Source organism: Triticum urartu, chromosome 2A (genome assembly GCF_056163025.1).
Source record: "Triticum urartu cultivar PI428250 chromosome 2A, HENAU_Tu73, whole genome shotgun sequence".
NCBI lineage: Eukaryota > Viridiplantae > Streptophyta > Magnoliopsida > Poales > Poaceae > Triticum > Triticum urartu.
This window is the reverse complement of record NC_141874.1, coordinates 626,064,525-626,091,383: the sequence shown is the minus strand read 5'-3', so window position 1 is coordinate 626,091,383 and position 26,859 is coordinate 626,064,525.

The window sequence follows — 26,859 nt, the reverse complement described above, 5'->3', positions numbered from 1 at the left end:
CATGAAGATCTTCAAAAGGAAAACGAGTCACTTCGTGCCAAACGGATCAGTTCAGCTCAGGAAGGATTTGAACCACCATGTATTAAATGTATTGAGCATGACAACGCTACTTCTGTTGCTGGTTGTTCTATTGCGGCTACTATTGCAATATCTTCAACTGCTGATGTGCCAACTAACCCCTCTATTGAGGATGCCACTGCTATTGCTGATGAGAATGCTAGGTTGAAGACATTGCTTGAAATAGGGATGTTCAAAAGCCTCAAAGGGCATCAGACACTATGTGATGTCCTCAAAAGGCAGATCCTGAATCGAAACGCTAGGAAAGAGGGTATTGGGTTCGAAAGGAAAATGAATGCTGATGGCTCTTACTGGAAACCTGAGCAGTACCCCAAAACCACATGGGTTGCTACAAAGGGACCTTTAGTGGATCCATCCACCCTATCTGGCTTCACTTGTGCTAATTCCATTGTTATTGATGAATCCTTTGATGCAAACTATAAACTGTTTATGAATCAGAAGGGTGAAGTGTTTGCCAGGTATATTGGTACTAACTGCAGGAATGGACCGCCTATGAAGAAGGTCTGGGTGTCGAAAAGGTGTTTGGAGAATCTTCCTGTGAATGTCATCATGACACCACAGGTGAAGAAGACAAACCCCAGACCACAGGCTTCATACGGTCCAAAGGCTTCATATAGACAGAGGACTCACCTAAGTCGCACTAACGCAAATGTTTTGCAGGAAAGCCATACTCAGGCCTGTGAATATGAGCGCGTTTCATCAAACCGCCATGTTCATACGACCAAGAACTATTCTGCTTATTCTTATGAGTACTATTGTCCGCCTGCAAGACTTTTTGCTAGGGCTCCAAAGCCAAAGTTCTCAGATGCTGCACTTAGACTCATTGCTTCGAAGCCACCCTTGAAGATGTGGGTGGCTAAGAAAGCTTAACTCTCTTTTGCAGGGAAAGGTCTCCAGCCGAAAACCAAAATTGTCTGAAGCTATTGCTGGGGACCATAAACATCTTGTAGGGCGCAAGATCAAATGCCCAAATGGTCTTATTATGTACTTTGTTCCTGAGTCGCTTGCTACTTCCCCTATCAGTCCTAATCTCGATCTAAGCTTTCATAATCCACTGGCTCGTCAAATGTTTTTGCTTCACAATTCTCTTCGTGAAGCCTATCCCCTAACTGCACTGTAGGGTACGACACCAGCTGCTTCAGAATGGATTATTGATAGTGGGTGTACCAATCACATGACTGGCAAGTGAAGCCTTCTTACGGACTCAACCTTACGTCCATTTGACAAAAGTCACATCACATTTGCTGACACTGGTAAAAGTAAGGTATTGGGTCTAGGTAGAGTTGCAATCTCAAAGGATCAACACATGGATAAAGTCTTGCTTGTTGAATCCCTTGGTTTCAACTTAATGTCTATCTCAATGCTTTGCGATTTAACATGATTGTGATGTTTGGAAAATATCGTTGCCTTGTTCTAACGGAATCTGACAAGTCTCTAGTGTTTGAAGGGTATCGGAAAGATGATATGTACGTGGTAGATTTCTCAGCAGGACCACAGCTTGTTGTATGTCTTCTAGCAAAAGCTTCAGAATGCTGGCTCTGGCATCGGAGGCTAGGGCATGCTGGCATGAGGAACTTGCACACTCTTGCAAGAAAGAAGCATGTCATAGGCATCAAGGGCGTCAAGTTCAAGAAGGATCACTTATGCGGTGCCTGTGAAGCAGGAAAGATGACGAGGGACAAGCATCTCTTGAAGACAATCATGAGAACGACTCAACTCTTCGAACTGCTCCACATGGATCTTTTCGGTCCCACTCATTACTCAACTCTTACTACTACTGCTTGTCTCTATGGCTTTGTCATTGTTGATGATTATTCAAGATATACTTGGGTGCATATAATCCTCTACAAGACTGAAGTGCAGGATGTCTTCAGACGCTTCGCCAATCGAGCAATGAACAACTATGGTGTCAAGATAAAGCACATCAGAAGTGACAATGGCACTGAATTCAAGAACACTGGCCTAGATACATATCTTGATACTTTGGGCATCACACATGAATTCTCAGCTCCGTACACGCCACAGCAGAATGGCATCGTGGAACGCAAGAACAGACCACTTATTGAGATGGCTCGGACGATGCTTGATGAATACAAGACTCCAAGAAAATTCTGGCCTGAGGCCATTGATACTGCATGCCATATCATCAACCGTGTTTATCTTCACAAGCTTCTGAACAAGACATCCTATGAGCTCCTTACTGGCAAGAAGCCAAATGTCAGTTACTTCAGAGTATTTGGTGCCAGGTGCTGGATCAAGGATCCACATCACACTTCAAAATTTGCACCAAAAGCACATGAAGGTTTTATGCTTGGATATGGAAAGGATTCGCACTCCTACAAAGTCTTCAACCTCTTTCACTATAAAGTGCTTGAAACTGTGGATGTGCGGTTCGATGAGACTAACGGCTCGCAAAGAGAGCACCTGCCAAATGTGCTAGATGAAGTTCCATCCAGTGAATCAATCAAACTTATGGGAACTGGAGAAATCATACCTTCTGAAGCTCAGCCTGAAGAGGAACTTATCATCTCCTCACCTGATCAACCTGAAGACAATGATCAACCTGAAGACAATCCTTCTAACGATGACAATGTTCAGCAAGAGCAAAATCTTCATCCTGTATATCCTCGTGTTGCAAATGAAGTACAGATTGAGAGAATAATTGATAGCATCAATGCACCAGGTCCACTCACTCGTTCAAGGGCAACACAGCTAGCAAATTTCTATGGGCACTTCGCATTTGTCTCAATATCTGAACCCAAGAAAGTTGATGAAGCCTTCATGGAACCTGAATGGATTCAAGCTATGCAAGAAGAGCTTCAACAGTTTGAGCTGAATAATGTATGGGAACTGGTTAAGCGTCCCGATCCTTGCAAGAACAATATAATAGGCACCAAATGGATATATCGCAACAAGCAAGATGAGCATGGTCAAGTTGTCAGAAACAAAGCTCGTCTCGTTGCTCAAGGATATACTCAAGTTAAAGGGATTGACTTTGATGAGACATTTGCTCCTGTGGCTAGACTTGAAGCCATACGCATACTGCTGGCCTATGCAAATCATCATAACATTCTTCTGCATCAAATGGATGTGAAGAGCGCTTTTCTCAATGGCAAGATTGACGAAGAAGTGTATGTTGCACAACCGCCTGGCTTTGAAGATCCAAAACATCCTGATATGGTGTACAGGCTCAACAAGGCACTGTATGGCCTCAAACAAGCCCCTGGGGCTTGGTATGACACACTCAAAGACTTCCTAAAGAGCAAATGCTTCAAACCTGGTTCCCTCGACCCCACTCTCTTCACGAAGACATAGGATGGTGAAATGTTTGTAATGCCCTCGATGCGGCTATATCTCCTACGTGTCGAAGCACGACTTAGAGGCATAACCGCATTGAAAGCAATGTCGCAAGTAAAGTAATCTTCACAACATCCCATGTAATACATAATAAGGGGAAAGGTACATAGTTGGCTTACACTCGCCACGTCACACAAAGTACATAAATAGCATTACATCAACCAGTACAATCATGGTCCGACTACGGTACCAAAATAAAAGATCAACCCCAACATGCGACATGGTCCCGATCGCCCCAACTGGGCACCACTACTGATCATCAGGGAAAGACACATAGTAACAGCATGAGTCTTCGTCGAACTCCCACTTGAGCTCAAGCGCATCATCTGGAACGGAGTCATCGGGCCCTGCATCTGGTTTGGAAGTAATCTGTGAGCCACGGGGAACAGCAATCTCGCACCCTCCCGATCAAGACTATTTAAGCTTATAGGAAAGGCAAGGTAATATGTGGAGCTGCAGCAAGCGACTAGCATATATGGTGGCTAACCTGTTCGCAAAAGAGAGCGAGAAGAGAAGGCAAAGCGTAAACGAATAACTAGAGAATCAACCTATGGCAAACATTACTCCAACACCGTGTTCACTTCCCGGACTCCGCCGAGAAGAGACCATCACGGTAACACACACAGTTGATTCATTTTAATTAAGTTAAGGATCAAGTTATCTACAACCGGACATTAACAAATTCCCATCTGCCCATAACCGCGGGCACGGCTTTCGAAAGTTCAAATCCCTGCAGGGGAGTCCCAACTTAGCCCATGACAAGCTCTCACGGTCAACGAAGGATATACCTTCTCCCGAGACATTCCGATCAGACTCGGTATCCCGGTTCTACAAGACAACTTCGACAAGTTAAAACAAATCCAGCAACACCGCCCGAATGTGCCAACAAATCCCGATAGGAGCTGCACATATCTCGTTCTCAGGGCACACTCAGATTGTCCAAACTTTCGGTAGGCCAGCCCAGAGTTGCCCCTGGTGGCCACCGGCTGCTGACGAGGTGGACCAACACTCAGAGGAGCACTGGCCCGGGGGGGTTTAAATAAGATGACCCTCGGGCTCCGGAAACCCAAGGGAAAAAGAGGCTAGGTGGCAAATGGTAAAACCAAGGTTGGGCATTGCTGGAAGAGTTTTAATCAATGCGATTTGTCAAGGGGTTCCCATTATTACCCAACCACGTAAGGAACGCAAAATCCAGGAACATAACACCGATATGACGGAAACTAGGGCGGCAAGAGTGGAACAAAACACTAGGCAAAAGGCCGAGCCTTCCACCCTTTACCAGGTACACTACTAGGAAAAGGGCTATAGATGGAATTGACACTAACGGCGCACCAGACATGTGGTGCGCCATTACTATATACTAATGGCGCACCATCTGTTGGTGCGCCACTAGTGTGGAAGACACTAATGGCGCACCAGGCACACGGTGCGCCACTAGTAACAAAATGTTTTTTTTCATTTTTTTCAAACATACTAATGGCGCATCCGGGCAGAGTGCGCCATTAGTAACAAAATGTTTTTTTTTTCATTTTTTTTACTTTTTTGCAAAACTACTAATGGCGCACCGTTGCATAGTGCGCCATTACTAGTTTAAACTAGTAATGGCGCACTGTGCCACAGTGCGCCATTAGTATAAAATTTATTTTTTTACTTTTTTGCAAAACTACTAATGGCGCATGTCTGTGTGGTGCGCCATTAGTATGTTGGGTTACTAATGGCGCATGTCTCGGTGGTGCGCCATTAGCACCCCCCGCACCCTCCCCCCGCTCCACCGCCGCCAACGACCCCCGGGCCCGCACCCTCTCCCCCGCTCCACCGCCGTGACGACCCACCGCACCCGCCCCCGCTCCACCGCCGCCGAGGACACCCCCGCACCCTCCCCCGCTCCACCGCCGCCGGCGACCCCCCACACCCTCCCCCGCTCCACCGCCGCCGAGGACCCCTCGCACCCTCCCCCGCTCCACCGTCACAAATGAATGCAACTAAAAATCCAGAAAAAACAAATTTGATTATATTTTCAAATAACAAATTTGATGATATTTTCAAATAACAAATTTGATGATATTTTTTTATATTCATAAATATTTTCAAATAACAAATTTGATGATATTTTTAAAAAAATTATTATTGTTTTTATACAAAATTATTACTGTTTCATATTCATATTCATTTTCTAAAAAATTATTAGATGCAACAAAAAATAATAAAAAAATTACTTATGGTGCACTGCTGGCTGGTGCCATTACTATCTAAAAAAATTACTTATGGTGCACCGCTATGGGGTGCGCCATTGCTATAAAAAAACATACTAATGGCGCACCGCCAGGGGGTGCGCCATTAGTAATCTCCCCCCTAGCTAATTCGCCCAATCCCTTCGTCCCTCCCTCGCCAGATCCACTCCCCCCTCACCACACCCTCACGCCCCCTCCTTCCGCTCCGACAACTCCCGCGCCCCGCCGTGCCGTCTCGGTCCTCGCCGCTGACGGCCTGCCGCCACGACTGCCAGCCCGATGCCGCGGCGCACCCAGCCGTCCGAAGCCTCCGCTGCCCCGCAGCCGGCACAGGAGCCCAGCAGCGCCTCCCTCCGTCGAGCAGCCGCTCCCACCAGCAGCGCCTCCCGCCTAGCAATGCCTCCTCCCGGAGCTACGCCGGCGACCAATCCATAGGCAGGTAGCCACCACTCCTACGTCCCCCCTTCTTCCTCCTCCCTCTTCCCTCACCCCCTCCCTCCTTCCTCTTGCATCCTCTGTCTGTTCATTTTTCCCCTAATTTTTGCATTGGATGAGTACGTGCGCTAGATTGGGTATTGTGAGAATATAACGGTGGCCATTTCCTGATGAATACTTGCTGCACGATTTTTTTGGTGCATGTTAAAGTTTACTTGTGAAAGGATTTTGCATGATAGGTGTTTGTGATAATGCTTCAGATGAGCAAATGTTTTGGTTTAAACATGTTAGCAGTGAAACGTGCAATGACTTGTGATATATTAAAGGAAAAAGGTTAAGTTGTTTTATCTGCACCGTCTTGACCTGAAATCAAAGCTTAGCAGTAACATTCAGTTTGAGAGAGCAGGAGCTTTGTCTTGGTTATACACTTATACTGGCCGAAATTTGTTAACACATTAGTACTGGTGGCCGTCTTGATGTAGGAGCTCAAGAACCTACGGCCGCAGCTCTACTACGCCTCCGAGTACTGCGAGAAGTCCTACCTCAACACCCACCAGAAGCAGATGTGAGTAGCCACCTCTGCTGTTCCTCCTCTCCTCCATTAGAAGTAGTCGCAGAGTTATTGAGTGGACGGACATGCTTAGATGGGCCTGGAAGACAGGAAGAACATTTAACTTGAAATGGTCATGAATTGGAACTAAGTGTGTGTAGAACAACAATAACTTACACTAGTTTTGTAGCCTCCAGCAAGTTTACGAGCAAACAGAATTTTCCTTCTCTTTTAGAAATATGCAGGCAGCTCCCAGATCAGTGTTGTTGTTGGTTGATGTAAAAAACTAGTTACCAGTGCACAAATGAGTCTGAGACATGCCAAGCTAAGATACTCACCATTTGAACTTTTTGCGCCATCATGAGTTATCTGGATGTTAGAGTACTCTAGTACAGTACTCCTATTTGTATGGTAAATTTGGTGAATGAATAGTCAACAGTGTAGTGAATGAACAGTCAATAGTGTAGTGATTAAAGGAGGAAAGTTATCCGGCTGGATTTTCTTCTTCTTAAAAGCTTCAACTTCAAAGTATAGTTTTACAAGCTTCTGCAACTTTTTCTTAACTGCTGCTGCTGTTGTTATGCCTGTATTCACTGCTGCTGCTGCTGTACTTGTGATGATATTGTACTTGTGACGATGCTACTTGTGATCTTCTGAAATGACCCATTGGCGACTTCATTACGCGGGGATAATGATTTTGCAGGTACCCCGAGAGGCCCTTGAGTTTGCCGGAATGTCGATTAACTTCCGTTCTGCCAAATTCGGGTACTCCATATTTCCTATTTTCAGCAAAGGTCATGCTGAAAATTTCCGTGAATTTTAGCATGTCTTTGCTAAAAATAGGACATATGGGGTACTTGCGACTAATGCATGGGCCGGGGTATCTTAGTACTTAGTTATGTAGGATCAACTGCCCCGCCATTCTTGTTGCATTAAACCAAAGGTGGCAATAGAGCCAAGTGATTCGGCCCAACTTAGAATTTTCCTTAGCATCGATAAACCCTAGATGATAAACCCAACATAGGTGGCAATAGAGCCAAGTGATTAGTGCCAAGTGATTAGGCCCAACCTAGGGTGCCTCGGCATCGATAAACCCTAAATGATGAAAACTTAACTTGGCTTCTATAGGGTGCCTCGATGTCGATGAGAACCTAAATGATGTACGCTTAGGCTTTTAGGGTGCCTCAGCGTCGAAAAACCCTAAATGATAAAAGCTTAGCTTTTAGGATGCCTCGGTGTCGACAAACCCTAAATGATGAGACCATGATCTTGTTCCATGACAATAACCAACTTTTTGACCAAACTTTTTTCCTATTTAGAGCGAAACATGGCCCACAACGATGAGGCCGGCGGTTCGGGCGGCAAGCAATTCTGGGAGCTGTCCCAGGAGTTGGAGGAAGAAACTCACCGCTATGAGGACGCCGCGGAAGACACCGATCCTGACTACACAACCCCTAGTGGCGTCGGGGATGACACCACTGATGATGGCGCTGCGGATGCCACCACTGATGATGGCGGCGCATAGATGGCAGCCAACCGAAGAGGCAACGGAAGGACCGGCGCCCGAAGGTGCTCGGCACCGTCAGGGAGGAATTTACTGAAGTGAACTCCGACGGGCATCCGACGGTGCCCAAACACGTAGTCAAGGGGTACTCGATTCAGCTCGGGTGCATTCTCCGGAGCACCGCCTCGATCAACACCGAGAACCTAAGGCATAAGGACCGAGGGAATTTGCGCAGCCTCCTCTTCACGAAGTTGCACGAACGATACAAGTTCCCCGCTGAGTTAGCAAACACACGCCTCTCGGGTAATAAAGTGAACGGTGCCGCCCTCACAACGATGAGCACGACCCTGTCTACTTGGAAAAGCACGGTGAAGGCAATGATTGACAAAGGTGATAGTTATGAGAAGATCAAGGCGAAATATCCTTTGATGAGCAAAGATGACTACAAGGAGTTCAAGATCAAGTGCGAGAGCCCCGCAACCTCTGAATCAAGTCAGTGGGGGAAAGAAATGCGGCAGTTGAACATAGGGGTCCACCAACTCGGTCCCGGCGGTTACAGAGTGGCAGAGCCTGTATGGGACAAGGAGGACGCGGAGCGTGCCGAGCAAGGCCTACCGCCCCGCTTCGAGAAATACAGTGACAAGCAGACCAGGAACTTTCTCAGGGCCCGGTACAAGGAGGACCCGGTAACAAAGGAGCTTACCACGGATCTGAAGACCAACGAGCTTGAGCTTGTTCTGGTAAGGAATACACCCCCGCGTAATTAGCTCCATATGGTTGCATTCTAATTAATCCCAAATATTTCTAAATGGTTCACGTTCCTTCCGCAGGACAAAGAAAGCAGTAGCGCGGGGTCGTCTCAGAGCTCCCCTTTCGACACCCCTTTGAATAGGGCATTGAATGTAATGAAAAACAGGGATAAGCTCAATAAGCCGACGTCAGCTGGTCGTGTGGCCGGCAAAGGCTTGTCCACAAAATGGTCGTCATACTATGCCGCTGGTGGGCGAAAGGAGAAAAAGACCAGCTCGGAAAGCCAGTCGCGCGAGGTTGAAGCACTCAAGGCGCAAGTGGCGTGGATTCCGGAGATGGTCCAAGAGCAAGTGCAACAACAATTGGGATCGACGCTCACCGGCATTATGCCTACCTTGATTCATGGGATAACGACGTGGATTGCGGGTGGCCAACACGGGCCGCCCCCGATTCCCAGCTTCACGGCCAGCAACTCGCACAACGCGCAGGTGGCGCCATTGGTGTCTCCGGCGGCGGCGGTATTGGTCTCTACGGCGACGGCGCCATTGGTGTCTCCGGCGGCGGCGGTATTGGTGTCTCCGACGCCGGCATTGGAGCTTAATGCACCCGGGTGTACGCCGGCCGGCGCCTCACCAGCAAGCGGCCCCTCCGTCAGTTGCACGCCCGCCGTTGGCGGTGCCTCGACATTAGCCGAGCTCGGCGGCATCACGGTAACTTAGCCTCTCGGCCGAGGACTTCATCTCCTTGCCTTTGACTGGGCATCCCTGACTCCCTACATGTTTTCGCAGGGCGCCACCGACGTTCCTTACACTCTCCTGCACTTCGTGGGCGGCGAGTTGGTCGATGTCGCCAAGGGCAGAATCCTTCAACCGGGCAACCCCATGTTCCACGGTAATCCGATGCCACCCACAATGTATAGGGTTGAAGTGGTTCGGGTGCTGCCAGGCTGCGACGAGCTGTTACCTCCGATTCGACCCGCTGGGGCTGACGAAGAAGATGAGATGACCCTCAACGCCTGCGTAAGCTGGCCCCTGCTTTGGCCGAAGAACCAGATTCGTTTGGGGGCAGGGGACACCACCCTACAGACAAGACCGCCAGTCGTGCCGGCGCTAAGCCATGGCAAGAACGCCGCAACGCTACCAGACATGCCGGACATCCCTATGGCACAGGATCCGGACATGCATATGGCACAGGATCCGGACGACGACGACAACGACGATGGTACATTTACCAATGTCGATAAGTACTTTGCCGAACATGGGTACGGTGACGAGTTTTGCGGGCCTCCTTCTCAAGAACCCAAACAAGACGACCGCGATCTAGCTGGTACGGCGGAGAAACCCAATTGCAACAGGTGTCGTCTGGCGTTCAATTCTTAGGAGACGCCTCCAGCTGCCGCCTTCACCGAGCCTCAGATAGCGGAGGTGCCAAATATTATCAGCCCCAACACGCTCAAGAAGGCGGTCTGTGAGCAGAACTCGGTCCCATTACAGCAGATCAAGAAGAAGGGTCGGAAACGGCCGACTAAAAAGGCCGCCGGTGCGAGCCAGCCGGCACCGAGTATGATCCGTGCTCAGGACGGGCCACCTTCACCTAAGGATATCTCGAGGAGGGTGCATGTGGCGGGTAGGGCGATGCTACCGACAAATATGCTCAATGCTGCAACCGGTGCTATGCGGAGTCTGCACGATAGTGTTCTTTCTTTGGAGAAGTGGCGTCTCAGAGAGAATGATGTGGCGTACCAAGTTTTCATGGCCAACGTGCCAGAGGGCAAGGGCTTTGTGGATGGCGCCATCGGGGGTACGATCGTCCTGCGGTTTGATGACATCTTTGCTATGTTCAACCTTCATCCGCTGCACTACACCTTCGTTTGGCTGTTTTTGCTGAGTATGGAGATGTGGATCATTAGAGACAATACCCCAGACATCGTGATCGTCGACCCCTTCTACATGCGTGCCAAGCTCTTGAGCAGCGCTGGGGATCGCCAAGTCGCGAGTTCACACCTTGAAGACGTCATTCTGGCAAACCCAGGTAAGGATAACTTCCTTGTGGCTTACTTTCCCGAGTAAGTCATCCCTTAACCGCCCTGTAACATATGATTTCTTATATTTCGATCGTTCTTTTTTTCTAACATTCCGTTTTCTGTGCAGTGACACACATTGCACACTCATCCTCTTAAGCCCGAAATATTCCATGGCCACATATTTCGACCCGAACCGTAACTCCAAGATAGACTACACAAATATCAAGAAAGTTCTTGATGATGTTCTCCCCGGCTACACCAAATCTGGAGGCACCTTCATCAGGGCAGTTCGTAAGTACGGCAAGCACGTGTTCGCCCACAATTCGACGTTCTGCTACATCAAGCAGCCGCCTGGTGGTTAGAAGGATGCCTACTGCGCCCTCCATCACATGGGACGATCGTAAGGGACCATCATCACCTTCTGCTACCAAATAATCTCAAAGATTGGGCCGCGAGCTTGTCGGCAATCCAGGACGCGGACATCAGACAAGAATTCTTTCGCATCCAGTCGGAGTTTGCAGACATCATCCATCAAGATGTCCTTCATACCTCGGGGCAGTTCTTCCTCAGATATCAACCGTCCAACATTGTGATAGACGGAATGCTACAAATGCAGGCTGACAACGCCCGCGATTTCGTGACCATCACGACAAACGGCGGCTTCATCCATGCTCCTGTCCATGAGTCGAGTCAAAAGTAGTGATGTGTAGTTCTGAAACATTGATTGGCTCATGTTGTAATTAAACTTTACTGAATTGTATGTCTCTTTGGTTTGGACAGTCGTTCAACTTAGATGTAATCGATGCTATTTATTAGTAGGACCATGAATCGTGCTATTAATGTCTTGCTTTTCTCTTCCGATCCTTTTGTTGCATACTTATATATTGCTTATGTATGTATTGTCTGTTGTTTGGCTTGTGCATAGAGATGTCGTCGTATGTCGTGTACAAGGGTAAGGTTCCCGGAGTCTACGACGACTGGGAGGAGTGTCAGAGACAGGTTCACCATTTCAGCGGTAATAGTTACAAAGGGTACACCACTAGGGCGGATGCGGAATCTAGATACGCCCGCTATCTAGCGGGAGAGAGGAGGGAGCGTTGGAGGAACCGGATGAAGACCAGTTTCATCGCGATGATGCTCATCGTGATGACTGCAGCTCTCTTCTATGTGATGGTAGTTTAGATGATCGATATCGACTTGTAATGTGAAGACAAACTTGATACTCGTGGTCTCGAGACTTGTAATGTTTTATCTTTGTTTGGTCTTTTGAATTCGGAGACTAATATGATGAATTGTATTCGGAGACTAATCTTCTATTGTATTCGATGAATCTGCTGTTGTTGTGTGCTACTGTCTATATTCTGTCAAATAATATATTTGGTAACCTGTGCAAAAATCAGAAAAGTAAAAAAACCTAATATTCATACTAATGGCGCATCACTACAGAGTGCGCCATTAGTATGCCAAAGTATATTAATGGCGCATCACCAAAGAGTGTGCCATTAGTATGCCAAGTATACTAATGGCGCATCCATCCGCAGTGCGCCATTAGTGTGCCAAAGCACATGGTTAAATATGGCCCCTGGGAGGCATACTAATGGCGCATGGTGTTATATACTAATGGTGCACTGGGTGGTGCGCCATTAGTATACCAGATACTAATGGCGCAACAGTGGTGCGCCATTAGTAATAAATACAAGTGGCGTGATACTAATGGGGCACCAGTGATGTGCTATTAGTAGGCAAAACTGGTGCGCCATTAGTAGGCCTTTTCCTAGTAGTGGTATATAGATGCATTAAGATAACAAGATAATATAATGATATCCCAGCAAGAAAATAATGTCCCAACAAGGAACGATCTCCAATCTTCACCTGCAACTAGCAACACTATAAGAGGGGATGAGCAAAGCGGTAACATAGCCAAACAACGGTTTGCTAGGACATGGTGGGTTAGAGGCTTGGTTCAACAATATGGGAGGCATGATAAGCAAGTGGTAGGTATCGCAGCAAAGGCATAGCAAAAGAGCGAGCAACTAGCAAGCAAAGATAGAAGTGATTTCGAGGGTATGGTCATCTTGCCTGAAATCCCGCAAGGAAGAAGAACGAGTCCATGAAGAAGACAAACAGACGTAGTCGAACGAATCCTCACAACACGACATTATCGGAACCAACCCGAAGAAGCAACACTGGAAAGAAGCAAACAATCATGGTAAACAACCATCACATAATCATGGCATGATGCACAACCAAGTATGATGCATGTCCGGTTTAATGAAGCATGGCATGGCAAAGTGCACAAACAACACTACAAATTAAGTGGAGCTCAATATGCAACGAGTTGCATATTGACGGAACACCACATACACTGACAAATATATGTGGATGACATTATCTTCGGCTGCACCAATCAGAAATACACTGACGAGTTTGGATATATGATGCAAGAGCAATATCAGATGTCCATGATGGGTGAGCTGAAGTTCTTCCTTGGTCTTCAAATATGTCAGCAACGCAACGGCATCTTTATATCTCAAGAGAAATACCTCAAAGATTGCCTGAAGAAATTTGGAATGCAAGATTGCAAAGGCTACACGATGCCAATGCCAGCCAAACATCATCTGGGTCCCGACGACAATGGTAATGAGTTCGATCAAAAGGTATACCGCTCCATGATTGGTTCCTTACTTTATTTATGTGCATCTAGGACAGATATCATGCTTAGTGTTTACATGTGTGCCCGGTTCCAAGCGGCACCAAAGGAGTCGCATCACTTAGCTGCGAAGCGAATTCTCAGATATTTGACTCACACCCCAACACTAGGATTATGGTATCCAAAGGGCTCAGAGTTTGATCTAGTTGGATTCTCGGATGGTGATTATGCTGGTGACAAGGTGGATCGCAAGTCTACATTAGGCACATGTCATTTTCTGGGACAATCACTTGTATGTTGGTCTTCAAAGAAGCAGAACTGTGTATCTCTGTCCACTGCTGAATCTGAATACATTGTTGCTGGATCTTGCTGCGCTCAGCTTCTATGGATGAAGCAAACACTCAAAGACTATGGCATTCACCTGAAGCAAGTACCACTCTACTGCGACAACGAAAGCGCCATCAAGATTGCCAACAACCCAGTTCAGCACTCGAAGACATAGCACATTGAAATTCATCATCACTTTCTCAGAGATCATGTTGTGAAGGAAGATATTGATATCATACATGTCAACACTGAAGAGCAATTGGCAGATATCTTCACCAAGCCCTTGGATGAGAAGAGGTTTTGCAAGTTACAGTGTGAGCTAAATATCTTGGAATCCTCAAATGTCCTGTGATCAGGCACACATCCTAACACTTATGCACGTTGATGACTTAGATGTGCAACACACGAAGTAAAGTATATCTTCAATCAATGAAGACTTACATTCTGAGTGTGAATACATTAACGTGGAATTTGACTTCGGAGCGCCACGATAATTGTGCGCCATGTCTGGGTCTAATACTTCCTATATGGTGGGTAACGCCACCACCAAATTCTTCTGTTTGAAGTGTTTTACCCATGGCGTTACATGTGCTATGTCTTCACATTTTGTTTGTCTTCATTTTCAACTTGTCTTCATGATTATCTTCACTATGTTGACTTGATTGTCTTCTGATATATACATACTAGTGTTCTGTCCTCTACAACATTCACTTATAGCTACGTCTTCCTTGTTGAATCTTTTGAACTAAGTGAATGTGATCAGACCCTAATCTCTCTATGCTTTCTATCTCAAACTCAATCTGTCCAAATCATATGCATTCTATTGAAACTGTCGAATGTCTTCTCTGTGTCCTAGTCAGCAGAAGATACAGAGACAAACATTAAGTCCGTTTTCAACGCTAATTCCTTCACCTGAAACCCGGAGAAGTGGGAACGACCACCCGACAATCCAGGCGTGCGTGGGAATGTGGAACAACCTCCGATATGTTGCATGATGGCCACGTGTCCTTCAGATGTGAATCGCTAGGGGCACCTGTGTAATAACACTGTGTCGTCCCTGTCCCTATAAATACATGCCTCACCACAGTCATTATCCTTTCTTCCACTCTCGCACAAACCCTAGCGCCACCGCCAGCCCTCGACGATGCCAGCTATGAAGCGCTTAGCTGTCGCGACCTCACCGATGCCGTCTTCACGTCGGCCGTGGACATCGTCTTCTCCGCCGTTGCCGTAGGTGTCCTCCGTCGCAAAGTTAGGGCACGGACGATCGAACTGCTCGGCCTCCTCTCCCACTCCGTCTAGCAGTTCTTCGTGTGGTAAATAAAACTTCCTTTTCACGGCCCCTTTGATCCTATAGATTCATCACTTTCTACCACAAGCAGTTTCTGTTCACACAAGTAGGATCTATTTCATACTCCATCTCATAATATGCCTAGTATGTTCACTTATGCTTCACAAAGTAGTTAGATTCCTCACTTGTACTTATTCATGTATTCGTACAAATCTGGAACCAACTCTCTATCTATGAGTGAATGTCTTCGCACTATGAGGTCAATGTATTCTAAACTGATTTATCTTCAAAATCTTCTGAGAATGCATATGACCTCTTCCCCTTCCCTCGCACCTTAATGTTGTCACAGGTACATGTCCGTGGGAGAATCCCTTGGTTCTCATAGTCTACATTCGTTTGCAGAATTCTTACAGCATCACATTAACTCTCCCGAAGCCAGTTCATGTTTGACCAGAAAGCGGAAGCCTTTGAAGCCTTTAAACGTGTTGAAGCCCTTCAGTTTAAGCTTCATGGCACCAGAGAAACCTACAAGAAAGGGTGGCAGACAGCGTCGTGGCAACACCTCAAGAGATTTGCCTCCTGACCTCTATGAGTTGTAAAAGACAGATCCAGAGGAGGACTAAAATCAGCGAAGAACTCGAATCCAATGGATTTGAAGATATTGGGCAGAAGAGTGGTTCATGTACAGGTTCGTGACCCAGGAGTATGCTGAGAAGAATGCCATCAAACGACCATGGGGAGACATTCTATACAGAAATCTTCAACCCAAGTCCAGAGCTGAAGACATTGAACAAGCCTTCTATCCTTGCATGGTCCGTGGACCGCAGCCTGCGGATGCAGACCCATCTTCATTATTGTGGTGCCGCGATGATAATTTGTTCAAGCGCAACCTTCAGTTTGCCAGGAACTCGGCCAAAGAGAACAAGAAGTCACGAGGCTTAGACTTCAATCCAGGCCCCTCTGCTCCTCGTGCTGATGGCACACGCGAAGCTGAACCCAATCTTGTTGGGCCCTTCTACAACCTGGAAGGTCTCATCACTCATATCATGGTTCAAGGGACAACCGTGGATGAGCCTGCATATGACGCTAAATCTGATGAAGCGCCTGCACCACCGAAGCTAAAGAAACTGAAGAAGCCTAAAGCTTCAAAGCCTGCTCCTGCACCAAAGGTCTTACAGGCGAAGCCTCTGGCCACTGCACCTCCTGAACACAGTGTGCAGTCTGAAGATTTGTCACGCATCTCCAAGCCCTCGAGAGTAAAGATGCCCTTGCAACCCACCAGCCAAGAACTGACTGCTGCTGCTATTCTGCGCAACGACGCCATTGATCTGTCCAGCGATGAAGATCTTGCAGATGACGCTGTTGTGCAACTGATCAAGAGCAAAGAAGAAGCAGAAATCTTCAATGATTTGCCTCTCTTTGACGTAGCAATCCTTCACAACTTCATTGATGAGTGGTTTGAAACCCCCAATCTCAGCTTTGATGATCTGCAACTTCCAATTGGCCTCAGCATCGCTTTCACTGGCGCCATTGCTTCTGAGCTAGCTCTAGCTCAGCGCATCGTTGAACTGAAGCAAAAGATCGACTATGAGAAAGCTCAGTTCAAGCAGCACATGGCAAAGCTCAGCGTGCAAGATGTCAAGAACTTCAAGACTATGCTGCACGAACTCAAGGAAGCCTTTCTCAAGAAACGCGAAGAAGCTAAATGTTCTCGTGAGCGCATGAAGAGTCTGGCTGAAAAGTGTGTGCAAGCTTACAATGAAGCTGAAAAGCGCAAGGCTCTTGGGCGTCCTGGCATCGATCCCAGGATGTCTGCAACGAAGAAGAAGAAGCCAGCTGTGGCCGAACCCGAAGCAACAAGGCAGGAAGCACATCCCATTGTCTTCCCAGCCAGTATGATAGGCTCGAAGCCTAAGGTCCCCACAATGGCTTCAGAATTAAAGAAGACAAGGGCTACCGAGGCTGAAGCCAGAAAGAGGAAACATCATGAAGCTTCTGATGTCGCTCCCTCCAAGAAGAAGCGCAAAACCAAGAAAGATCGGGCTGCTCCCACAGAGCCCCTTATTGTTGAGCCCATCTCGGTTCCTCATCCTGCCTCTTCGTTCAAGAACGACGGATGGTAATTCATGAGCCTGCTTCCACAGAGGCTCCTGAAGCTGAAGACATTCTAGTAGTTGACTCCACCGCTGCTGAAGACATTGGTCACCATGACAATGTTGAAGATGATAAAGTCCTTCCTCAGATCGGGCACCAATTGGTATCATTGCCTGTGCTTACGCACAGCGAACTCATCGGCATTGGTCGTCCTCTGACGCCAACTCCTCAGGATGCATCGTGGGCTGATCACCCACAGAGACAAGACACTCCAAGCTCTCCCCAACCGCAAGCTACCCCAACAGTGCAAGATGATGATGACTTTGTGGCCCAGCACACTCCATCTCCACAAGCGTCGCCCTCATTATGCAGGCTTCGCAAAGGACCAAGGCCCCAAGTCACTCCCACAATGCACGTGTCTGAACCCAAAGCCAAAATGACTGAAGACATTCCGGATGCATCAGCCGATGAAGAAGAAGATGAAGAAGAAGCCCCAAGAGACACAAGAGTTGCTACACCCCCTTCTCACCAAGATGTTGTTCTTGAGGAGAACGTGACCGACCCTCCAGCTTCTGAAGTGGAGGTTAACAACCCTGAAGTAACCACCAACATCACTGCTGACGCCAATGACGTTGTCATGGTTGACGCCAATATGGCGCCGGAAGCCAATGAGGTGCCAGAAGACAATGTTGTAGCACCTGAGGTCCAAGTACCTGAAGCACATGTGGCCCCTGAAGCCCATGAAGACAATGCCAATGCCCCTGTTCCCCCTCCAAGACCTCACACAATAGAGCTGGCATTTGATCGTGGTCAGCCAGTTATGGTTCGATGGCCCATTCTGACTCCTCCGCCTGCTGCTGGTACACAATTTGAGTACCACGCCGAGCACAGGCCTCAAGTCCAAAAGCCCAAGCCAAGACTTCCACGTTTCCCAGGAACTGCCACTTCACCTAGGGTCTTCAATGCGAATGGCTTCGTGGAAAATAATACCTTCTTCAACAGCTCCAAGAACCCTTATACTAGACCGCGCATTTCCTCAGATCGGTTCTAGAGCTATCAGCAGTGCAGCTACTATTCTTGTGTCCTATACAATCAAGGGCGCATATTTCCACATATGCGCCTCGACTCTGAAGCTATAGCTGGTCTGCCCTGCCTCGAAGAAGCATTGGACTGTTTCAGAGATGCTGGTCTGTTGCAGTTCATCACTGACAAGGAGCACTGGAATGAAGAATTGCTGCTTCAATTCTATGCCACTCTTCATATTCGAGGCTACAACAGGGATCCAAAGACTTGGGTCCTTGAGTGGATGACAGGTAATGTCCATCATGAAGCTAAAGCTCTTGATATCATTGAGCTCACAGGCCTGCACACTCCTGGTGAATACTATGAGCCAGGTTGTCAACAACATCAAAATGCCTTGGAAAGCATCTTTCAGAAGCCAGAACCCAACATGAGTCAAATGCTGAGCATGATGAAGCCTCTGCCTCACGACGCTGAATACCCATCTGAGTTCTTTGTTGAAGACCTAGAGTACCTGCCTCGCACCATTTAACACATCATCAGGAAGACTCTGTGGCCTATCAAAGGACACTCATCTGGAGCGAAGCTTGAAGGAGCAATGAAGACTTTGGTTTTATATATCTTCAATGGCATCAGCTTCAATTCTCAAGACTTCTTCATCAGGCAGTTGGCTGCGTCTGGCTCCGACATCTTTGGGTTGAATTCTATGCTCCATGGGTCATGCGTCTGATCAAGCGTCACTCAGCCTTCAACTATCAGCCGTCTGCGTGCAATCATCTTATATTCTTGCCCGAGGTTGATCTGTTAGTTGAAGCCATTTATCCAGAGCCTGCTAAGGATCCCATTTATCTTCACAATGCTGATCACCAAAGCTTCACCCAGCCCATTGAAGGAATTCCAGCAGTGTCTCGTGTTTATCCCCTTGCTGGAAACACACGTGCCCCTCGTGCTCAAACTGATGCCACTGGTAGCACCATTGCGCAAAGGCCTCAAAGACGATCTCGTGTCCTCAATGACCGAGAGCTTCTCGTCGCGCTGCATCAGAAACAGGACAAACATCACGACTGGCTTAAGCGTCAGATGCAAAGCCTCTTGGTGGATGTCAACCGCATTCGCAATCTTGCCACCAAGAATGCCTTTGTCACTCATGAAACCTGTCGGAGGTCGTGGAAGAGTTTGACCCTACTGAGTGCTGAAGCTGATCTGCACAACGATGGCTTCACCGAATGCTTCAAGTTTGACTCAACTCCCCCCAGAAATGCTCACTTGCATCGAACTCCCTCACTTGAAGACTCTGAATACTCGTCCTCAGCTGTGACCGTAAATGCCAGAGTCATCGATGACCAAGATGATGCAAGTTCACCTCCTCCAACTTCAGCGCGTGACGACACTGCACCAAGTTCCTCTGCACCACCGGATCTCACCGACGACCCTGCTGCCTCGCCTGCACCTCATGGGAATGAGTAGGCGCTCTATGTCTTGAAACCTTTTTGGTCCTCACTAACAAAAGGGGGAGAAGCATATGAGTTGATAGTCTTCAAGTGGGTCCATATGGATGGTTGCTTTACTTTTTGCTACTTTTGCCAAGTGCTTACAACTCTCGTTTTTGATACATTTGGTTCTTTGAGTTGTAACACTTAAACTCGATGGTCGTCTGCTACTTATTTGCTATTCTGTGATGCGATGATAAATTCCGCATGTGTGACGATAAATTCTGCACTTAGATCATTTTGCAGACATCCATTTTTCATTAGGCATGTCATTATCTTCACATACTTTTCTTGCATGATGAATTGTCATCATAAGTTGAAGAGGATCTCCACAAGTACATCCTGCCATGTGCATTTGCATACCAAAAGCAAATTACTTTTATGCGCATCTTCAGGGGGAGCCTTTGCCACTTATGACGACAATCCCCTATCCTTTACAATTTCACATATTTTATTCCCCGTTGAAAACTTCAACTAGTTTGTCATCAATCATCAAAAAGGGGGAGATTGTAAGTGAATATAGTGCCACCCCTAGTTGGTTTTGGAGTATTGATGACAAACCTAGTTGAGGGACTAATGTGTTTGTGAGAATTGCAGGATAACACAGGTAGAAGTCCCTCATTGATTCGGTTTTCCTACCAGAGATGACCCCTAAAAATGTAAGAAGACATTGAAGTCAAAGGTGGTATGTGAAGACATTCACATTGAAGACTATGACAAGAGAAGAAATCGGATGAAGACTATGGAGTGTGAAGACTTAGTTCTTTCGTAATTCTTTTTCTTCTTTGTTGAGTCATAGGAACCACCGTACTGTTAAGTGGGGTCCAAGTGAACTAGTCAGAATGACTAAAGTGATGCTTAACCAAAATCCTATGTCTTCGAGTGAAAACTATGAGAGCAAATCTTGTCCAGAGTTGGATAAGTCAGCTTTGCTTGTAGCTCAAGTAAAGTTGTTGTGTGTGTTTGAAATCTGACTGTTGGAACACGTGTAAATTCCTTAGTGACCAAGGGTCATTACGGACAAATCAGGTCGGGTTGCCTAGTGGCTATAAATAGCCCACCCCCTACAACCATAAACGGTTGGCTGCTCAGAGTTAGTGCACGGCTTTTGTCGTTTGAGAGCAACCCACCTCGAAGCCTTTGGGAGAGAATTCCTTGCGAGGATAAAGACCTAAACACCCAGAGCCAAAGAGTCTTAGGCATCACTTAAGTCTTCCTGTCTGTGTGATCTGAAGACTTATTACACTTGAGGACTGTGAATCCTCCAGCCGGTTAGGCGTCGCGTTCTGAGCATCCAAGAGTCATTGTGGATCACCGGTGAACGAAGTCTGTGAAGGTTTGGAACTCTACCTTGAAGACTTACCAGAGTGATTGGGCGAGGACTGGGTGTCCTTAGCTCAAGGGGAATAAGGTGAAGACAAGGTCTTCTGAGTTGAATCTCAGCCTCCCTAACCAGACGTACAGTTGTCACAGCAACTGGAACTGGTCCAATAAATCATTGTCTTCAACGAGTCACTGGTTTCATCCTTCCCTTCCCTTTACTTACTGTTGGTCCTTGTGAAGTCATTGTATGACTGCTTTATCTTTTGTCTTCACTGAGTGACTGCTTGTTTTGATTGGCTTCACAATATCTTCCTACCTGATCTTTACTGCCTAGCTGCTATTAGTCATTGTGCTTTCACTCCATTGAATACTTGACTATGGTTTGCCTAGTGTAGTCTACCTTCCGCTACATGGTAATAGGTTTGCCTAGTGTAGTCTACTTGACTATCATTTGTCTTTGAAACTTCCATGTTTTGAGGACTTTCATAAAAATCACCTATTCACCCCCCTCTAGTCGATCACTAGCACTTTCAGAGACTTTTCTCCCCGGACAGATTTTTGTATTTGGCGGCTTTGCACTACGGGCCAATTCGCTTGGCCATCTGGAGCATATTGAAAGCTACGCCCCTGGCCATCAGGTCAGGTTTGGAAGCTTAAACTACACGACCGATATCCGCGGAGACTTGATCTTCGACGGGTTCGAGCCTCTGCCTTGTGCGTCACACGGTCATGATGAGTACGATTTAGCTCTACCATCCGACAACGTTCAGGAGATCGCACCGGCAGTCGCTCCGACCCTCAATTCAGAGCCAGTTGCGCCGTCCATGGATGGGTAGATGGACCCCGCCACGGAGGCCTTACCCTCATCGGCGATCGAGCCAAACATCGACCTTACTCTGCACGAGAGCCGTGTTGACAAACTGCCAGATCTCTCTCCGGCCACGGACTCCGAACCGCCTGCGCCCGTTCCTAGCGAATCCGATTGGGCTCCGATCATGGAGTTTACCTCCGCAGATATTTTTCAGCACTCGCCCTTTGGCAACATACTGAACTTGTTAAGGTCTCTCTCCTTGACAGGAGGATCCTGGCCGAATTATGTCCAGCAGGATTGGGAAGCGGACGACGAAGAAATTCGCGGCCCACCCACCACCCACTTAGTAGCCACTGTCAATGACTTAACCGACATGCTCGACTTTGACCCCGAAGACATCGACGGTATGGACGAGGATGCGGGAGGCGAAGATGAACAACTACCCACAGGGCACTGGACAGCCACCTCATCAAACGATATATACATGGTGGACACACCCAAAGAAGGCAATGGCGACGAGACAGTGGAGGATGACCCCTCCAAGAAGCAACCCAAGCGCCGACGTCAGCGGCGCCATTCTAAGTCCCGCCAAAGCAAAAGTGGTGATACCGGCACAGGAGATAATAACACTCCGGATAGTGCCGAAGATAACAACAATCCCCTCCAACAAGATTTAGAGCAGGAGGATGGAGGAGCCAGCCCTCCTTAGAGAGCGGCAGATGGAGAAGCGGAGGATGATAATTACATGCCCCCTCCGAAGACGAGGCAAGCCTCGGTGATGATGAATTCTCCATGCCAGAGGATCCCGTCAAACAAGAGCGCTTCAAGCACCGACTTATGGCCACGGCAAATAGCCTTAAGAAAAAGCAGCAACAGCTTCAAGCTGATCAAAATCTGCTAGCTGACAGATGGACTGAAGTCCTCGCGGCCAAGGAATATAAACTCGAGCGCCTCCAAGAGTTACCCAAAATGCAGGTTGCTACCTCGACTGGAGGAAGAAGCATATGACACGGCTGATCAGCCACCTCGTGGCCGTGATAGAGAGGCAATCCAACCAAAAGCTCAGCCCGCACCCCGACGCCATTCAAATAAAAAGGCATGGGGAAATATGCCAGACCTGCAAGACATATTGGAGGACAAAGCAAAACATGCAAGATCGATCCACGGATCACGAGGGCACGCCAGTATGCGAGACGATAAACGTCACGCCGGATACAGTAAAAGTCAATCCGGCCGGGCCGAACACAGCGGTCAAGACCCATTCGAGTTGTGTCGCGATATAGCCTAATACAGAGGCGCCGCACACCCCCTATGCTTCACAGACGAAGTAATGGATCATGAAATCCCAGGGGGTTTCAAACCCATAAATATTGAATCATACGACAGCACAACAGATCCTGCGGTATGGATCGAGGATTTCCTCCTCCACATCCACATGGCCCGCGGCGATGACTTACACGCCATCAAATACCTCCCACTAAAGCTCAAAGGACCAGCGCGGCATTGGCTTAACAGCTTGCCAGCAGAGTCCATTAGCTGTTGGGAAGATCTGGAAGCCGCATTCCTCGACAACTTTTAGGGCACTTATGTGCGACCACTAGACGCCGATGACTTGAGCCACATAATTCAGCAGCCAGAAGAATCGGCCAGGCAATTTTGGACACGGTTCCTAACAAAGAAAAATCAAATCGTCGACTGTCCGGATGCAGAGGCCCTAGCAGCCTTCAAGCATAACATCCGCGACGAGTGGCTTGCCCGGCACCTTGGACAGGAAAAGCCAAAATCTATGGCAGCCCTCACGACACTCATGACCCACTTTTGTGCGGGACAAGACAGCTGGCTGGCTCACAGTAACAACATATCAAAAACCATGGTACTTCGAATACCAAGGACGGCAATAGCAGGTCACGTCGCAACAAACATAAGCGTCGCATTAACAGCGATAATACTGAGGATACGGCAGTCCATGCCGGATTCAAAGGCTCTAAACCCGGTCAGCGGAAAAAGCCATTTAAAAAAGCACTCCGGGCCCATCCAGTTTGGACCGCATACTCGATCGCTCATGTCATATAAATGGTACCCCTGACAAGCCAGCCAACCACACTAACAGAGAATGCTGGGTGTTCAAGCAGGCCGGCAAGTTAATTGCCGAAGGTAAAGATAAGGGGTCACACAGCGATGACGAAGAGGAGCCCCGACAGCCGAACACCGGAGGACAGAAGAGGTTCCCCCCACAAGTGCGGACGGTGAACATGATATACGCAACCCACATCCCCAAGAGGGAGCGGAAGTGTGCGCTCAGGGACGTATATGCGTTGGAACCAGTCGCCCCAAAGTTCAACCCATGGTCCTCCTGCCCGATCACCTTCGATCGCAGGGACCACCCCACTAGTATCCGTCATGGCGGATTCGCCACACTGGTCTTAGAATCAATCATTGACGGATTTCACCTCACTCAAGTCCTTATGGATGGCGGCAGCAGCCTGAACCTACTTTACGAGGACACAGTGCGCAAAATGGGTATAGATCCCACAAGGATCAAACCCACAAAAACGACCTTTAAAGGCGTCATTCCAGGTGTAGAGGCCCATTGCACAGGCTCAATAACACTGGAAGTGGTCTTCGGATCCCCGGATAACTTCCGAAGCGAAGAATTAATCTTCAATATAGTCCCGTTCCGAAGTGGCTATCATGCACTGCTCGGGCAAACCGCATTTGCGAGATTCAATGCGGTACCACATTATGCATACCTCAAGCTCAAGATGCCAGCACCCCAGGGGGTTATCACAGTTAACGGAAACACAAAGCGCTCTCTCTGCACGGAGGATCACACTGCGGCCCTCGCAGTAGAAGCGCAAAGTAGCCTCTCAAGGCAATCCACCAGTTCGGCGTTTCAAGACCTGAACACCTTCAAGAGCGCTCGGAGTAATCGGCAACTAGACCGCTTGGCACGATCTGAGCTCGCGTAGCAATGCGGCCCCCACCCCAGTCCCAGCCAAACGGCGAAATTCATGCCACGCGTACATAATTACGCATTAAAAATACCATGGGCACAAGCGGGGAGGGGGGCACAATTACGGCAGGCCCCGATACGCAGCTTAAACCGCACTAGGGGCTTCCCGCTTTGTTATTTTTCTCTTTCAGGACTTTAATCTCTGGAAACCCTGTTCGGCAGCATGATTGCCGAACACATGATGCAGCAACCAAGGAGGCAAAAAGCTACGTCACACCACGGAACTCCTAGGTGGATTACGATAATGAGTGAAATATTTGCTTTAATACTATTCCTCAGCTTGCCCTTGGAAGGGACATAGTCCTACTTTTTGCTTATCACACTATCTGTATCATTCTGCTTTAACGCATCTATTTGAATAAACAATGCATAGCATTAAGACTATTATTGCATTCTTCTTTTTTATATATGTGTTCGTTAATGATGCCTTGCAACCGTACACTTTGGTACGGCCAATACACCAGGGGCTTAAGTACCCCACAATGCGGTGTGAGAAGTCCGAACGCTTTCACAAGTGCGACACCCCGAACTTATAGCATTATATGCATCAGCTCCGAATCATGTCTTTGGTCAAATGTTGGGTTTGCCCGGCTCCTATTTTTTTGGTACCTTACATTCCGCTCTATCGGATAAGGTAGCGCTAGGAGAACTACTGCGATTGTGCCCCGGTTCTGCTGGGCTAAGGACCTCAGTAGAGAAAGCTAAAACTGACTGTCATGATAAGGGGAGAGACTGGTCGCTATTCGGCGAGGTTTCGAGTCCTTAAAGACTTATGCCGCCTAGAGCGAGGAGCCGGTCCTGTCCGGCTTAAAGGCGTGTATCGCGCCCCGAATTCGGCCTTCCGAATACCAGGGGCTTCGCCGAAATTTAAAATTATAGAATTATATGGCTAAGTAAGAGTGATAAAGCATTATTAGTCCGGTTGCCTTGTTCGCTGTGCTGAGCACCTCCCTCGAAGGACCCAAAAATGGGAACAAGAGTGCTCAGGTTTATCCTGAACACCTCAGCACTCGTGGCATGGGGGCAGAAGCCGAGGACTAGCCATCTGTCAGATTGGATAAATAGCCAAACAGAAGGTAATATTTTAAATTCAAACAAGCGTTGCATAGCGCATATGAAACAAGTTTTCATCATACAGGATCACACGAGCAAGTTTACTCAAATATTACATCCTTGGAACATTCGTCCGCTACAAGACGGGCACCCTTCAGGACACCCTCATAATAAATTTCGGGGGTGTGATGCCCCTTGCCCTGCGGCGGTCCTTCCTTGATCAGCTTCATGGCGTCTAGCTTGGCCCATTGCACCTTCACACGGGCGAAAGCCCGGCGTGCACCTTCAATGCAGATGGACCGCTTGCCGACTTCCAGCCGTGGGCAGGCATCCACAAGCCGCCTCACCAGGCCGAAGTAGCTGTTCGGAAGGGCGTCGCCAGGCCACAGCCGGACTATAAGGCCCTTCATGGCCTGTTCGGCCGCCTTGTGTAGCTCAACCAGCTGCTTCAGCTGGTCGCTCATAGGCACCGGGTGTTTGGTCCCAGTATACTGAGACCAGAACTTCTTCTCCGTTGAGCTTCCCTCCTCGGCCTGGTAAAACTGTGCGGCATCCGACACACTGCGGGGCAAATCTGCGAATGCTCCTAGAGAGCTCCGGATTCGGGTAAGTAATAGGTAATTTACTTTCACATGCTTGCTTTGCATATAGAATGACTTACCTGCCGCTATTTTCTTCATCGCGTCAATCTCCTGGAGGGCCTTTCGGGCTTCGGCCTTGGCACTCTTTGCGCTCTCGAGGGCCGCGGCAAGCTCAGACTCTCACGTCTTCGAGTCAAGCTCCAACGCCTCGTGCTTCGTCACTAGCACCTGGAGCTCTTGCTACACCTCGCCCACCCAAGCCTCTTGCCTTTCCCGCT